The 16,161-nt window shown below is 38.5% G+C and overlaps 1 protein-coding gene across 6 annotated transcripts in view; it reads left to right on the forward strand.

Moving 5' to 3' along the window:
• The window catches only part of NFYC (nuclear transcription factor Y subunit gamma), an 87,454-nt gene that overhangs the window by 34,726 nt on the left and 36,567 nt on the right, over positions 1–16,161 (forward strand). For 4 of the 6 annotated variants that reach the window (XM_031962258.1, XM_031962257.1, XM_031962261.1 and 1 more), the window contains one exon: positions 15,275–15,446. The exons of the other annotated variants lie outside the window; for them this stretch is intronic. The gene's annotated coding sequence lies outside the window, so the exon portion shown is untranslated. The remainder of the gene's footprint in view (positions 1–15,274; positions 15,447–16,161) is intronic. 6 annotated transcript variants of the gene reach the window in all.

A 16,161-nucleotide genomic window follows, 5' to 3' on the forward strand; every position in this document is an offset into this window, starting at 1 on the left:
TCTCCAACATTTATCATTATCTTTTTCTGTCATTCTTGTCAGTCTGAGAAGTGGGAGATAATGGTACCTGAGTTGTTTTAATTTACATTTCCTTAATCAGTAGTGATGTAGAACATTTTTTCATGTGACTGTAGATGGCTTTAATTTTTTCATCTGAAAATTGTCTGTTCATACCCCTTGACCATTGTCAATTGGGGAATGACTTGTATTCTTATAAATTTGAGGCAGTTCTCTATATATTTTAAAAATGAGGCCTTTATCAGAAACACTGTAAAAATTGTTTTCCAGCTTTCTGCTTCCCTTCTAATCTTGGCATTGTTTCGTATGTACAAAAATGGTTTAAATTAATGTAATCAGAATCCTTTTTTTGCAATTCATGATGTTCTCTAGTTCTTCTTTGGCCATAAATTCTTCCCTTCTTTACAGATCAGATAGGTAGACTCTCCCTTGCTCTTCTGATTTGCTTATAAATTCACCTTTTATTTCTAAATCCCAAACCCATTTCGACCTTATCTTGGTTTAGGGTATTAGATAATGGTCAGTGCCTATTTTCCATTTTTTCTAGCAATTTTTTCAAATGGTGAGTTCTTATCCCAGAAGCTGGAGTCTTTTAGTTTTATCAAACACCAAATTACTATAGTCATGTCTTGTGTACCTAACCTATTTCACTGATTCACTACTCTTATTTCCTAGCCAGGTCCAAATAATTTCTGAAGTTTTTTGAGATGAACAATCATCTCTGCCTTGTGTTTTAGAAAATAGAATTCTATAGCACTTTTAAGGTATTAAAAATATTGTTCTTTCAGTATTATGTGAAATATTCTCTCTGTTTTACAGCTAAGGAAATTGAGACTTAGAGCAGTGAAGTGATTTTTCCAAGGGGTACAGCTAATAAATAAATGTCAGAGTAGGATTTACATGTTGACCTCCTGACTCTGAAGTCCTGTGTTCTTTCTACCTCACCTTGTAGCAGTGTCACTAACATTATAGAATACCAGCGGCTGTGATTTCAATTGTGGAGATTTTTGCTAGATGCTCCTTCCTGTAGTGTGCAACTGTGGGACTAAGTTGGGTCAAGAGCTTTCTCTGAAGCCTCCTATGAAAAGTAAGTGTTGCTTTTCCTTTCCAGGTCTTCCACGGAGTGAATTTGATAGTGATAGACTGAAGCTTCCTGTCTCAGTTATTGGCAGCTTCAATTTGCATTCATTAATGTTTTATAGTCCAGTTTGTATGCTGAAACATAGGCATTGGGGGTTACACAGATTGTAAGGATCTTAGTGATCATTCAACCTTTCCTCCCTTGATTTGTGATATTCAGTGAAACAAATTGATTGGCTTGAGATCACATAGCTAACAATCTCCTAGTCAGTGATGCAAAGAGCTTCTTGGTTTTTGGAATCTTGAGTGCAGTATTGTTTTCCCCAATACTTCTTGCAGCCTTCTCACTCCAAATTATGCCCATTTGAAATCTGTAAGAAACATTATCAGAAAATCTCAAGGTATTTAAAGAATTTTACCAACTAGATAATCAGGAAAATCCAACACTCGTGCATGGTACTTGAACATGTTAGATTGGATCTTTGTGATCACATAGTCCAAATTCCTCCTTTTACAGAGCTGAAGTTCAAAGGCTGCTTTGATTTGTGTTCCAGGCTGAGTAAAAACTTGAAAGTTGTTATTTTTAGATTACATTCATATGAGAATGGATTGGCCTTTTAATAGAAGGTAGCACTGTATAAGGGGAAGAAGATTGTATTCAGTCATGTCTGATTCCAGGTAATCCTATTTGAAGTTTTCTTATCAAAGATACTGAATGATGGTTTGCCATTTCTTTCTCTAGCTCATTGATGAGGAAACTGAGGCATACAAGATTAAACGAGTTGCCTAGGGTCACACAGCTAGCTACTAAAAGTTTTGGGAACCCGATTTCAACTCATGAAGATGAATCTTCTTGACTCTAGGACCTGGGCTCTATTTACTCTGCCACCTAGTGCCCCAAAGGAAGATTACCTACCTGGTTAAAAGACTGTTCTTGCTTGGGCTTGACCTTAGACTTGATTGTTATTTGAGAGAAGTAGAATGTTAGCTTCTTAAGGGAAAGACCTGCAATATGGACACAATAAATTGAAAATATAACTTCCCAAGAATTTGTTTCCTTATCTGGAAAATGGAGATAATAAATATTGTTCTGTACATTCTTAGGTCAGTTAAAAATACCTAAGATGATATAAAATGTTATACAAATTACAGAGTATTAGAACTAGAAGGAACCTATAGAGAATATCTTGTCCAACTCTTTCATTACATGTACATGAGTATAACTCCTTGGTCATTGAGTCATTTATCATTATTGCTGCCTCGTATCTATATGTAACAAGCTTTTTTGGAGTAGTCAATTTAGTTCAAGCATTTATTTTGCTCCTGCTGTGTACAAGATCTGGTTGGTTTTGGAGATGAGGGAGGATGGGGAGAAGAAACAGTCCTTTAGGTGCTTATATTCATTTAGGGGGATATAGCATTTAACTATGCTGATTTGAGTTGTAAGAGGGGATCAAAAAAGGTTTCAGGAAAGATGATACCTAAAACTGAGTTTTTAAGGAATTGAAAGATTCTGTGAATTAGCCTGTACATTGGAAGAATTTCTAATAGAATAAAAGTTTTTAATTAGAAACAAAGTAGATCGAATTTGGCAGGAGTTTCTGGTTGTCAATAAATTAAAAACATGGACAGAGTCTAGATAATACTCATTCATGTCATTTACTTCTTACTCTATCCATGTTTTCAACTGAGCCCTAACTTTAATAAAGCAAAATTTTAATACCTCAGCAATTTTAGGTAGGTATGTTACCCAACTGGCAGAATCCACCATTTTAAAATGGTATCCCCTATGAAATTAAGCTATATTGTTGATTTTGTTCTGTAAGATGGTGGATGTGTGTGAGTGATGGGGAGTTAGGCAGTGGTAGAGAGCAGCTTGCAAAGGAATAACTAGTAATTTTATGTTATTAAACACCCAAGCAATTATATTTTTCTTTTTTGTTATTTTTATTTTCAGTTTCAAATTCTCCCTCCCTCAAATTGCTTTTGTATCATTGTGTGAAATAAATAGTCATTATACATATGAAGTCATACAGGGCATATTATACACACACACACACACACACACACACACAGCATGGGGGGAAGGGAAGAGATACAAAAATAGAAAATAAATTGTTTTCAAGGGCTTTCTCTCCCTCTACAAATTTGAAACACTTGTGCTTCAGAATGTGCCCTAGGGATATCAAAGAGCTAATTATTCTTAAGGAATCCTACAAACACCTTAAGAAGACAATAGAAAGACTGATGGACCTGGAATGGAGGATAAAGCAGGTGACTTTTAATAATAAATGTGGAACGATAGCAGTAGCCTACAAGTATTCTGGGAAATATGAAGTTAAAAAATTCAGTTCACTTTGATGGATATTTATTGAGTGTGTAGTATGTTTATTGCATCCTGGTCCCCCTCATTGTAGTGGGGAGGTGGTCTTGAGTTTTAGGAAAGTCAATGGGTGGAACACAGGCACAGGCTTGGCCCAGAAATTGGAGTGTTGGAGACTTTTTTAGCTATAGAAACTCAAGAAGATTGCTGCTGAAGTATACAGGTCCTTGATATGGAAAGAATATGAACAGAGCAGTATAGGGGAACCTTGCAGCAGACTAGCCCTGCTGTGATTTTAAGAATGGAGTATTGTGTATTCTAGTTCGTTGTGTTTGTGCTATTTAACTCCATGAGGATAGGAATGTTATTTCTGTTTATCTCCATATGAGAAGGGAGGGATTTCAGCAGACTCCTGAAAAAGGTTGTGTCCAGTTAAGCATATGCATGAACTAACGGGTTTTACTCTTTGCTGTTACATTACAACTGAAGCAAGCTTCTTAAAGAGTTGACACCTCTGTCATTCCAGAAATTTCCATCACATGTTTCATGGGAATAGTCAAGAAAATGCTTTCACACTGTTACTTTGTACCCTTGAGTTCTTTAAATCTCTGAGTGAGCCCTAAAATGGAATACCTTTTTGTCATTTCCCTTGAGGCTGCTATCTCTGGATTCTGCCTCCTCCTACCTCCTCCCACATAGCTAAGAATCCACAGAATGTCACTGAGGGTGAAGGGTCAGAGGGAGTAACAATGGTTTTTATTTCTGCACAAATTAGCTAATCAACAATCCTTGAGATAGAAGGGTTTGGGATTATTATCCCCATTTGATATATAAGGACACAGAGGCTACAAGGGATCTAAGGTCATCTAGTTCAGTGAATGTGACAGAACCAGGGATTTGCATAGATCTCCTGGCTCCATATCTAGTTCTTTCCACTACATTCTAGCTATTTTCACAAATAACAATTCAAGAATTATGTCTGTGATGATCTTGAGACAACTGATTAATTATTGATAGTCACTGTAGCATCTCATTTCTTAGTGTTTTATGTCCTAGGTACTTTTGCCTAGTGTTTTCTACACCATTTATTTTAAATTCCTATGTTTAAATTTAAAAAAAAAATTAAAGTGATAGAGAAATAATTTTGTTTATAATTCAGGGGAAACCCATTTATGCTATATTACCATATTTCCATGGCTTGAGCCTTTTGATGCAGTCCTCTCCCTGCCTGTACTCTCCTTATTTTCATTAGTTAATGACATCTGAGATACTCTTTTAACAGGGGACTGGTATAAGAGGACTTCACAGTTATCTTGTTAGCTCTTTGTCTCATGCTAGAGGATGTTCCCTGTTTCCTTTGGAGGAATAATGATTGGTCTCAAACTACTGAAATGTTGAAACATGGCTTAATTTCATCCTTTGTTAATTTTACTAATCCTTCCCAAAATCAGAATGCCAGCACATGGTCTTTGAGAATGGAGCAGCTTCCCTCCTTCTTTGAGGTTTAGAGTCAGTTCAAGGTTTCATGTCTTTTGAGAAACTTTTATCTGTAATAGTGATTTATTCAGTTGCACCCTTTCACTTCATAATAGCTCTGTGACTGAGGTAGAATATATGTATATGGAAACTTTTGCAGCCAAAGGCTGCCCAAATTACCCTGTGAATTTGGGCAATGTAAGTATTCTCTTCACTGTACAGATCAGGACATTGAGGCAGAGAGGTTTATAGTTTCCAAGAATGTTAGAGTTTGAAGGGAACTTGGAGAAAATCAAGTACAATTCTTAATTTTTACAAATGAAGAAACTGAGGCTCATAGAGGTTAGGTGATTTACTCAAAATCATATCATTAGGGGACAGAATGAGTTTTTAACAATAACAAGCATTTATCAATTGTGATAAATTGTGAAAGGTATCCCACTAGGCAGTCCCAGCCTTTGTGGAGCCTATTTTTTGTAAGGGGGTAACAGTTTAGGGTGTTCTAAAAGTCTTAGTGCAGTTTCAGGCTATTAAAAGCTTGAACACATAGATGCACATAAGTCAGTCAAGGTAAATAGAGATGATCAGAAGAGTGAGAGATGGCACCTGAGCTAAACCTTGAATAAAGAGAAGGATTACCAGAGTGAGAGAAGGCAGAGGACAAGGCAGATATCCTAGACTGGGGAGGAGGGGGAGGAAAGAGAAAGAACAGGATGCAGAGTTCAGAGAACCTCTTGTGAGTGAAGGGGGATAATAGGAAGTAAATCTAAAAAGGTAGATTGGGAACAGATTTGGGAGTTTTCAGGTGACCCAGGTCTCTTGAATCCAAATCTAGTAGTCTTTTCAACTGAATATACTTGACTGAGGCAGGCATAAAAGAAGGAAGAAAAGGATGGGTTTTGGGGGATATCATGAGAAGGGAAAAATAGGAAGGAGGAAGAGAAGGTGTGCCCCTATTAAAAATTAGCCTTGTGACTAATCCTGGCTTTCTAGAGTTGAATCATACTGCCCCAGTTGTAGACTCAAGAGGGAATTGTGGGCCCAACTGCTTTTTGTAGCTTAAGGACAGGGTTTCTATTTAGAAGATGCCAACTGAGAGTTGGTTGTCCCCCAAATAATGACAAATTTGCACTTCAGAGATAGGTTCTTAAATTTAAGTTTTCCATTTAGGCTGTTCTACCTGTTTTTCTTTGGGTTTCCTTTTCTCAGCATCTGGGAGTTAGATGAAATCTAGATCCTGCTGTAGTACACTAAGGCATTTTGCATCTTGGCTTCCCAGAACTATGAAGTTTAAATAAATTTGTAGGATTGGAAAATAATTCTTTTTTCTGGCCACTTGCTCTCTGTAAAGCACAGCCCTGGCTCCTCCAAAAGTAATAGCACAACCTGTGCCTATAGTTTAAATGGACTTTCTATGAATATAGAAAGTCACTTTGCCCTTTGATTCCCCAGAAAGTTTCTGACTTGGAATCTAGAGGCTTCTCTTCTTGCCCAATTTTTGTCAGTATCTTGTTGGTCTGTAGATTTGCCCTTGAACTGATGGTACTTGGCATGGTGATACTACCCTTTCAAAGAATGTGGAGCTTCTACAAACCTATTCTCCTTCCTTATTAGTTGGCCTACTCCTGTTTCATTAGTTTTACTAGTTGTGGTGTGTTTATTTTTACCAGCTTGATCACAATGGTTTGGTTTGGCATAGAGCCCAAAGATGGTGTTGGTGAGGATAGTAAGTGGAATACATTTGATGCTTAGGCTTTTTTTTTTTCTCTTGTAAAGGTGGGTCTGTTGCCAAATTGAAATTTTATATGCTCTTGTGAGCCAATCCTAAATAGAGCAGTGAGTGGACTGCAAGCTCAGGCCCGTGGTCTTTGGGGAAGCAGTTTTTAGACCTTAGGAACTTAGGAATGGTTTCCCAGAAGAAAATTTGAAAAGCTAGTTTACATTTAGCCCCTGGGATTGGAATTGGGTATAGTCTCACATAAAACAAGTGGCATTGATTAGTGACTGAGGAACTAGTCTCCAGTAGAATTAAGTTATACAGACACTCTACTCTAATGGGTTCTCAGAAAGTGTGGGGAGGTTGTTGTCTGCCATATAATGGTTTGAAAGTAAAAAGGTTTCTGACAATAAGCTTAGCTTTCTCTTACTTGGTTCAGCAGAAACCTTAACCATTTTTAATTAAAAGCTCACTGAACTACTGTGTTTAATTCCTCCTTCCTTCCTTTTATTTTTATCAAGTGTCACTGCTTTCCCCTAGCCAATCCTTGTGTCTTAGAGTACTCAGGAATTAACTTTCTCTATTAGAGGGGACCTCTTTCCCTTTGGCCTGTGTGAATACAGTTCTTAGGGGTGGCTAAGGGATTTTTGTTTAAGTTCCAGAATTCAGAATTGAATCTATGCTTAGAATTTAGTATCTACTTAAAGAGTTTGAAAATACCATATCCAGCCTTGGTTTTATTTTGGAAAAATTAGCTAGGGCAGTGAATTAATGGTTCCTTTCCCAAACCCTTTTATTGGAAGGATCTGACCAAGATTCACATTGTCATTGTTGGGGAGGGGGAAGAGATGAGGGATCAAGGACCAAAGATCAGGGATCATGTAGATGTTATCTTACTGAGGAGACAGAGTTTGAGGCAATTAATGTTCCCAAGACTTGTTGCTCCAATTCCATTTCACACAGTTACTTACCGTGTGACCTTGTTTAAATTTGGGTTTGCTTAACTGTAAGAAGGTGATTATCCTAGTTCCCTCCCTTACCTCACAGGATCACATAGTCACAGGGAATGCTGATATTCTTGTAAAGATTCTACTTTTTCATTTTTGTAATGCTTCACATCTCTCTTATCAGTAATAACCCACACATAGAAAGGGCTTTGGGGTTGACAAAGTTTTTTTTCACAGCAGCTCTGTGAGGTGGGCTTTAAAAGGGTTATTGACTCTTGTTTTATAGGCTCAAGGCTGACAGAGCCTCAGGGTGCAGCCCAGCATCTTTTCCTTTGGGTGAGGGAAGCGGAGGCCCATACAGAGGCTGACTTGCTCATGATTATGTAGTGGTTACTGGTGGAACCACAGCTGGGCCCTAGGTCCTCCAACTCCTGTTCAGTCAGGTGTTCTGTTGGCCCTGTCCAGCTCCAGACAAAGAAGAGTCCTGGCAGAAAAGGAAGAGACGGCATCAGAATTGAGCCCTGAAGGACAGAAAGAATTTCCATGGGCAAAGGGACAGAAACGGTGCTGGTGGTGGCAGAGTCTGGGCCTTTGACTTTCTGTATACAGTCTGGGAAATGGTCTCCAAGTGGTGGACTGGTGAGCTGTGGCACCATGGCATACTCTGTCCCTCCCTTTTTTTCTCTGCTCCACCTGACGACCTCCTTTTGCTCTTCTTCTTTCTGATGATTAATCTGCTCAATTATCTAAGCCTTTGGCACAAGATGGAGTGTCTCAGGCAGGCAGAAGTATTCATGGCTCACCAATCTTTCTCATTGGAGCACTTTTTTTTTTTTGGACAAAAAAGCTACTTTTGTTCTTTTTGGTTTGGAGGTAGCACTTAGAAGTTGGTGGGAGATCTGCGCATCTCAGAGACGTAGAGTCCCAGGGTCATAGTATTTGATCTAGGATCATAGTATTTAGAGTTAGAAAGAGTTTTTATTGATTATCTAGTTCCCTAGAGTCTTGATTTTAGGTGAAGAAACTCTTAACTGCCAAGATCAACATATAGCTAAGTGGCAGGACTGGGGTTCCAATTGAGGTTCCAGGAATCTGTGCTTCTGATTGAATATAATATATGTGGTGTTTTCTTGGAAAGGAAGTGAAGGAAATATAGTTCCGTTGAAGAGTCATCTTCCAAAAAAAGGAAGAAGAAAAAAGAATCTCCTTGCCATCATGGGATGACAGAGCCAGGGTATCGTTTGTTGAAGAGAGAAGAAATGAGTTCAGAGTGAGATTGTGTCCTTGCAGGGGCCCCAGGAGGAGACCCTGGGCTTACAGTCAGAAGGTTTGAGTTTAGGGGCAGATTCTGCAGGGGGGAAGCTGTATGACTTTGGGCAAGTCCCACTCTTTTTCTGAGTCTCAGGCTTCTTATGTTTCCATCGAGGGTATCAGAATGGATAGCCTCTTATTTCTGGAGCTTGGGATGGGAACAACTGGAAAACTCAAGGGCAGTCAAGCTCATGCCTGCTTAGACATTGCTCAGATCTCAAAGGTGCTTCTCAGGAATGAGTAGTCTGTGTTGTGAGAATTTTGGATATAGCTTAGGCTCTGACATGGAAAAACACTGTGTGAGTTGGCAGGTGGTGAGGGATCAAGACAGACAGATCTAAACCAGCTTTTTAAAAATGTCAAAACTGTTCCACATGTGATGAAATGGGCATAGGTGGGAACCATTTTCTCTGAGATGTAGAGCAAATAGATCATTTCAAGGAATAGAGTATCTTGAAAGTTTAAACTTAACCATTTGTACAATAATTATATTTCTATACAAATCACAGATGTATAGGATGTTATATAACCAGCTCCTCATTTTTATTGACTTCCTTGATGCAGCAGGCAATGAAAAGTGAAAGGTTTTTAAAAGGGCTCACTAATATAGGCTTTTGGTAGAGAATCCTTTAGATTTATCAAGTCTTTCAGAATCCTGCATTTGTTGGAAACCCTTCTTACTTTTCTGTCTCAGCCCTTTGATGGGTTGGTTGGGGGGGTTGATGGGGAGGAGAGAGTGAATTGGTACCTCTAGACAAGGCAGACTTACCCTTCATCCCTCCCCCAAAAAGTCATTTTCTCATCATGACCTTCTTCTCATTACTTTATAAAACTATGTCATGTTGGGCCTGAGTTTGCTAAAAGACATTGGCATGAAAAGGTTATGGCTAAGGCTGGAACGTTTTTAGAAACCAGATACTATAATGTGTGATGACTTTTGGTACATCTTTTTGGTGTCTGGGTAAGTTAGAGTTATGGAGGATTTGATGAGCCTAGAACCTGTCAAGAGCAAAAGCTTCAGAAGTTTCCAAGGGAATCTTTAAAAACTGAAACACTTAGCTGCTGATGTGTTTTTAAAATGACAGTTCACTGTCCATGTCTTCTAATTTGATAAAGTGTTAACTGGTTTGATTTTTGACAGCTGGATCTCCTTTTCTTTCTTTCTCTTGGACTGTTTAAATCACCCCATGTCAAGAGTTCTGTTTCCCTGTCATTTTTTTCCTTCATAACTTTCTGTAAGGGAAGATCAGAAGATTAATAGGTGAACTAGACCATAAGATCCCATAGTACAATCCCTCAGTTCTACTGAAGACATGGAGGATAGTAGAGTCCGAAGACTTGGCTCTGACACTTAGTGATTGTATGACCATGGGCAAGTCCCTTAATATCTCTGACTTCAAGGTTCTTGTAAAATGGTAGCAGTGACATTTGTGCTATAGGGTCAAAGGGTTAGAATGCAAAAAGCATTTGCTAATCTGTAAAGCACTCTATAAGTATGACAATAGTGGTAATTATACAATTACAGAAGATGCATTGGAGGCCAGAAGGTGTAAGGGACTTTTATAGTAACTCGGGTGCTAATAGAATTAGTTGGATTCAGATCCTTTGAATCAAATCCATTGCCCAGTGTCCTGCTAACCTTCCTTAGAGGAATAAAATGTGAGTCTTCTTCATGTTATGGGCTTAGTAGTGGGTGCCAGAGATATTACTGCTTTAGGAGGGAATCCAGCACTAGTGGAAGGAAGTTTACTGGCTTCTATCCAGAGTCTTTGTTCCTGAGGAAAGTTCCTGGGACTGCCTTTTTCTGAATATTTATTTCCTCTTTTTTTCCCCCCAAAAGAGGCACATTTTAAGACTTCGCTTCTGCAGCAAGCTCATTCCACTCACTCCCCCACCACTTTGGCCTCTTGGGATCTGTGTGTTAGATCCATATGCTGCTGACTTTGACTATCAGAGATGGGAACAGGACTTGAACTCAAGCACTCAAACCAGACAATGCCAGACTATTGCTATTACTCTTTAAGAAGATTATTCCAGAAGGATACTATTCTTTTTCTCTCTTTTTAAAAAGGATTTGTGATTTCATTGCTATAGGAAATTACCTGTACTAATGTCTGCTGCCACTTTCTCTGCCACTTAAAAGTCTTAGAAAATTGTCTGAGGCACAACAAGAGGGTAGGTGACTTCACAGTGGCCATATAACCAGATGTCAGATAAAAAGGGAATCCAGATTTTTTCTCTTTCTACTATGCCAGTCTGCTTACTACCTCTTTATTTTAAACTTAGTAGGAATATAATTTTTCTTAAAATTTTTTTTTGCCATTTTCTTTTTGTTGCTAAATATTTTAAGAGTTTTATAGGTGAATTTTTTATTTTTTTAAACAAACATTTGTTAGACAGCTAGGTAGACTATGTAGAATATTGGATCTGGAGTCAGAAAGTTCTGAGTTCAAACCCAACCTTAAATGCTTATTAAATGTATGACCTGAGGCAAATTACTTAATCTCTCTGCCTTTGTCAGTTTCCTCAGGTGTGAAATGAATATAATAAGAGCATCTCCTTCCCTGCATTGTTGTGAGGATCAAATGAGATATTTGCAAAGCTTTTTGTAAACTTTAAAGTGCTTTATACTAGCTATTACCATCCCCTCCTTTCTCCCCCTTAAAAAAAAAAAAAACCCTCATAACAAGTATGTATTATCCAGCTAAGCAAATTGATACATTGATCATTTCTAAAGTTGTATGTCTTATTCTGGATTTTTAGTCCATCACCTCTCTGTCAGGAGGTTTAAGTGGTGGTCTCTTTTCATTTTCAGTTCTCTGGAATTGTGGCTTGTCATTGCACTGATGAAAGAATCTTTCAAAATTGTTTGTTATTTTATTTTCATTGTATGAGTTCTCCTAGAACCATCTGCACCCAGAGAGAGGACTATGGGGACTTGAGTGTGGATCACACCATAGTATTTTCACTTTTTTAATTTTCTTGCATTTTTGTTGTTTTTTTCCTTTTTATCTAATTTTTTTGGTGCACCATGATAATTGTGGAAATATGTATAAGAATTGCCCATGTTTAACATATTGAATTACTTGCCATCTAGGGGAGTGGGTGAAGGGAAGAGAAAGGAAAAAAAAATTTGCCAACACAAGGTTTTGTTAAAGTGAATGTTGAAAATTATCTGTGCATATGTTTTGAAAATAAAAAGCTTTAGTTTAAAAAAATTAATAAAAACATTAACTAGAAAAAATTTCTAGCTCTCTTCACTTGGCATCTGTTTATAGAATTCTTCCCCGTTTTCCTCTGAAACTGTCCATTTTTTCATCTCTTATGGCACAATAATATGAAGCACAATTTATTTAGTCATTCCATGTAGAAAAAGATTCCGAAGAAGTGAAATTCAGAAACTAAAAAGCTTTGAGATTTGTGAACCATTTTCCTTAGAGACAACCCTGTGAAGGAGATAGCATATGAGTATTATTTCTTTTTGACAGATGAGGATACTGAGTTACCGGGAGTGAAGTAACTAGTCCAGAACTTAATTGTTAATGAACTTCCAAGCGGGAACTTGGACCTATGCCCTCCTGATGTCGGGGTAGTGTTTTCTCCACTCCACCAGGCTGCCACCACAAAACATCATTTGTGGGATGTTTTTGGCTCTTCTCCCTATTAACAAGACACATATGGTTTCCCAGAGCATATGTCTCAAGTGAAAATGTATTTGTTTATTTGAAATGCTGACATACCTTCCTAATCTTTATTTTTTTTTTTTTTTGAGAGCAATTGTCCAGAGTCCCATAACTAGTAAGCATTTACTAGCACAAATGTTAGAAAACATTTAATGTTTGAGGTTGGATTTGAACTCGGGGTTCTCCTGACTCCAAGGCTGGTGCTTGGTCCAGAGATCCACTGCGCCACTTAGCTGCCCTTATACCTTCCTGTTTCCAAAAAGATTTGTTAACTTTGGCCTCTTCTGTGACCCATTTTGCAATAGTATGTGGCTCTGAGCCAACTGGTTTAGAGTCATCCGTGGCTTCTAAGACTCCCACACGTTTTTATGCCATCAGACCCCCTCCAACACATTCATGGCAAATATGGCAGAACATGGAGGAGGTAAAGCGACAGCCTGGGTAGCAGCTGGCCAGACAGGATCAGCAGTGTGTCAGCTCTTGTTGAGCGTTTGTTAGGTTCCATTGGCCAGAGGACAGGTCAGAACCTCTTACCAACATCTTCCTCAAAGATTCCATAATCAGAATGTTGTTGGAAACAGTGGTGGGCAACATTTGGTATCCCTGAACTGAATGAGAGATCTGAAATAGGCTTTTGTATAGGTTACTGCTGTTGAATTCATCTTTTCAAATTCTGGCTCCTTTGATGACAGTTGGTGTAGGGTGCTAGAATTTTTCTTAAAGGCTCAGTTTAGGTACCTCAAAGCCTAAGGTGGAAGATCTTTCCCCAAATTTTCCTGGGATATTTTCCCAGATTCTCTTCCCCTTTTTGCATTCTGCCTTTTGTAGTTTTTTGTGATTTTTGCCAATGCAAGCTCTTGGAAAATCAGTTTCTTCTGTTTTCTGTCCTCTGCATACATGAGACACTTAATGTTATGGGTTAGAAAGCACAAGAGTGGGACCATCTTCCTGACTTTGCCATTGGCCTCTCATAAACTGAATTGGTTGAATCATCTTCCCTGGCTTTAATGTCACAAGTTCAAAGCTGAAATTCAAGCTTGGTTCAAGGTACTAATCTGAGGCACTGTCAGCAAACTTTTCTGATACTACTTCAGTGGGGTATCTTGCCCCCATGTGGATGAGAGACACCCCAACAAGAAAGGTCTTGGGCACTGCTTCCTCCTTGAGAATGCTTTTGTTTCAGATTAGGCAGAATGATGGTTCTTTTTCCACTAGTCGGTTTTGCCATCTCTTAGAAAATTACTGAGGAGAAATTTGGTTACATTGCTCAGTCTCCAAGATTTTTTTGAAATCCAGTCCAGTTTAGGGTAATATTTAAACAGTCTAAATGATACGTGAACGTGCCATTTGGGGCCTTGACCAGCCATGATCAGTGGTTAGGGAATATCATTATATCAGGAATACACATTTCAGACAAGGGTTGCACTAGGCAAAGAATTTTAGATTGTCAGAGAACTTGGGTTTGGATTCAAGAAATTCTACTTCCTTAATAGTGTGTTTTTGACAGCTTACTTTGGGATGCAGTGCTGAACCTTCTACAGATATCCTTTCATTTGATCCTCACAACAACCCAACAAGAGGTAGATGCTTTTCCTGTCCTCATTTTCCCATTTGAGAAAATTGAGACAGACATGTTATATGATTTGCCCAGAGTTATACAGTGTGTCTGAGGCCATATTTGAAATTGGTATTCCTGACTCTAGGCCCAGCTCTGTATCCACTGTATCACATAGCTGCCCCTTTGGGTTTCAGTTTCTTATATAAAATGAGGGATTTGGATCAGGTGACCTCTTGCGGTCTCTTTTAGCTCTAAATCCATGATCTCTGAGGTCTTTTTTCCACTGGAATTTTGTAAATCAACGATTTCTAAATCTGGAGTACTGCCCTCAGTGTTAACTTGTAGGCCCAGCTTTATTCACTCCCTACCAGGTATCTTCCACAGACTTGAACTATACTCCTTTACTTTTAATACCAGAAAATGACTCAGTGGTTTTTCCTATTACATCACCACACACTAATATCATTCTGTGTCTGTGCTGAAATTCTTCAAAATATTGGGCACTTTCTTCTTTCCCAGTCTTAACCTTTGGGTGAATTAAAAAAAATTCTTTAAGGAATTTAAAAATCAAAACCCATCACTCTCCTTCTATGCAGCATTTCCAGGATGACCCTGGTCAATACATAGGTGGTTGGTAATTGTCACTGTTTAATCCCGAATTTGACTCCTGCTGCCTCTCTCCTCCTCCCCCCTTTTTCTCTTCCCTTCCCTCCCCCAGGCTCTTTGCACACCCCCACCCCCTTTTTCCAAATGAGAAGTAATTTGCTCAGCATCTGTACCAGTACTTCCTGAGCCTGGAGAACAAGTTTGGCCATGTATCATCCTGTTCTATATAAATACTCAAACACCTCACAAGCACAAGAATACATACCTCCTCTGAATTGAAGGACTTCTTATTTAGCTATTTGCCAGCAGCCTGTCACATATATGAAATCTTGCCAGAATTATTCCCAAATACAGAAATTTTTAGGCTTAAATTTCTCTTTTATGTTTAAATGGTTTTTTGTTTGTTTTTTGGCCATCTAAGTAAGCATTTGCCAGGTAAGCACTTAAGCCACCTGGAGCTATTCGTTTGTCTCTTAAATATTGCAGAACTTGATAATCATATGTATAGAGTGTAGAACTAATCCATGGCTTCTTGTTCACTTTTCCCTCTTCCAGACAAAAGCAATTGCCTAGAAGGCTGCCTTTGGTCTTCTGCTGCTGCAACAATTCCCTATTATTTCTTGGTGATCTGAACCTTGAGCTGCTTTGGGATTCTGATACCTCAGTTGTTGGTGTTAGCTTGGTGCCACACAGCAAGAGCAAGATTCAGCTTGGGAAGGGGTTATAGGTTAGTGCCTTCTTCTACCCATTTACTATTGGTAGTCCTCAGATATATTTGATAAAACCTTGAAAATTACCCCATGTCTTAAAACACAAAATTCTTAATTCTAAAAGAGTTAGCCATATGGTGTTCAGAAAGACTTCCTCCATCAAACAAGTCCTCTTTTTGGGCTTTGATTTTTATTGCAGTTGGTTTTGACCAGAGAATGTCTAATGAATTCTTTCCGATTCTCTGGATTCTATGACCTGGTATGGGAAAAGCCCAGATTTCCTCAAGATGGTGGATATAACCAGGGTAGATTTTTGATGTGATTTTTTTCCCCCTATAGATCAGAAACTAAAAACCCCAAAGTTTGTGTTTTTGTTTGTTTGTTTTTTTGAGGGGGAGGTAAATGTATTCTAGCTGATATTTACATGATATTTTGTGGCTTAGAAGATACTTTATATGTATTCATTTGACCTTCAGCACAGTCCTATAAAGTACATTGTACAAGTATTAATATCCTCTTTTAGAGTCATAGAGAAGTTAAGCAATTTGCTTAAGAGAAATCTAGACTGACACTCCAGTGCCCCGGAAACAGATAGTTCTGTGAGACCACAGTTGCCTAGACTGAGATCCCTGAGAGTTCTTTTTGTGGAAGCTGTTTCACTTGAAGTTCCTTGGTAGTCCCTATCGTACAAATAAGGGGAGTGAATCATACTTACTGCTCTTCATGTTACAA

Source organism: Sarcophilus harrisii, chromosome 3 (assembly GCF_902635505.1).
Source record: "Sarcophilus harrisii chromosome 3, mSarHar1.11, whole genome shotgun sequence".
Lineage (NCBI taxonomy): Eukaryota > Metazoa > Chordata > Mammalia > Dasyuromorphia > Dasyuridae > Sarcophilus > Sarcophilus harrisii.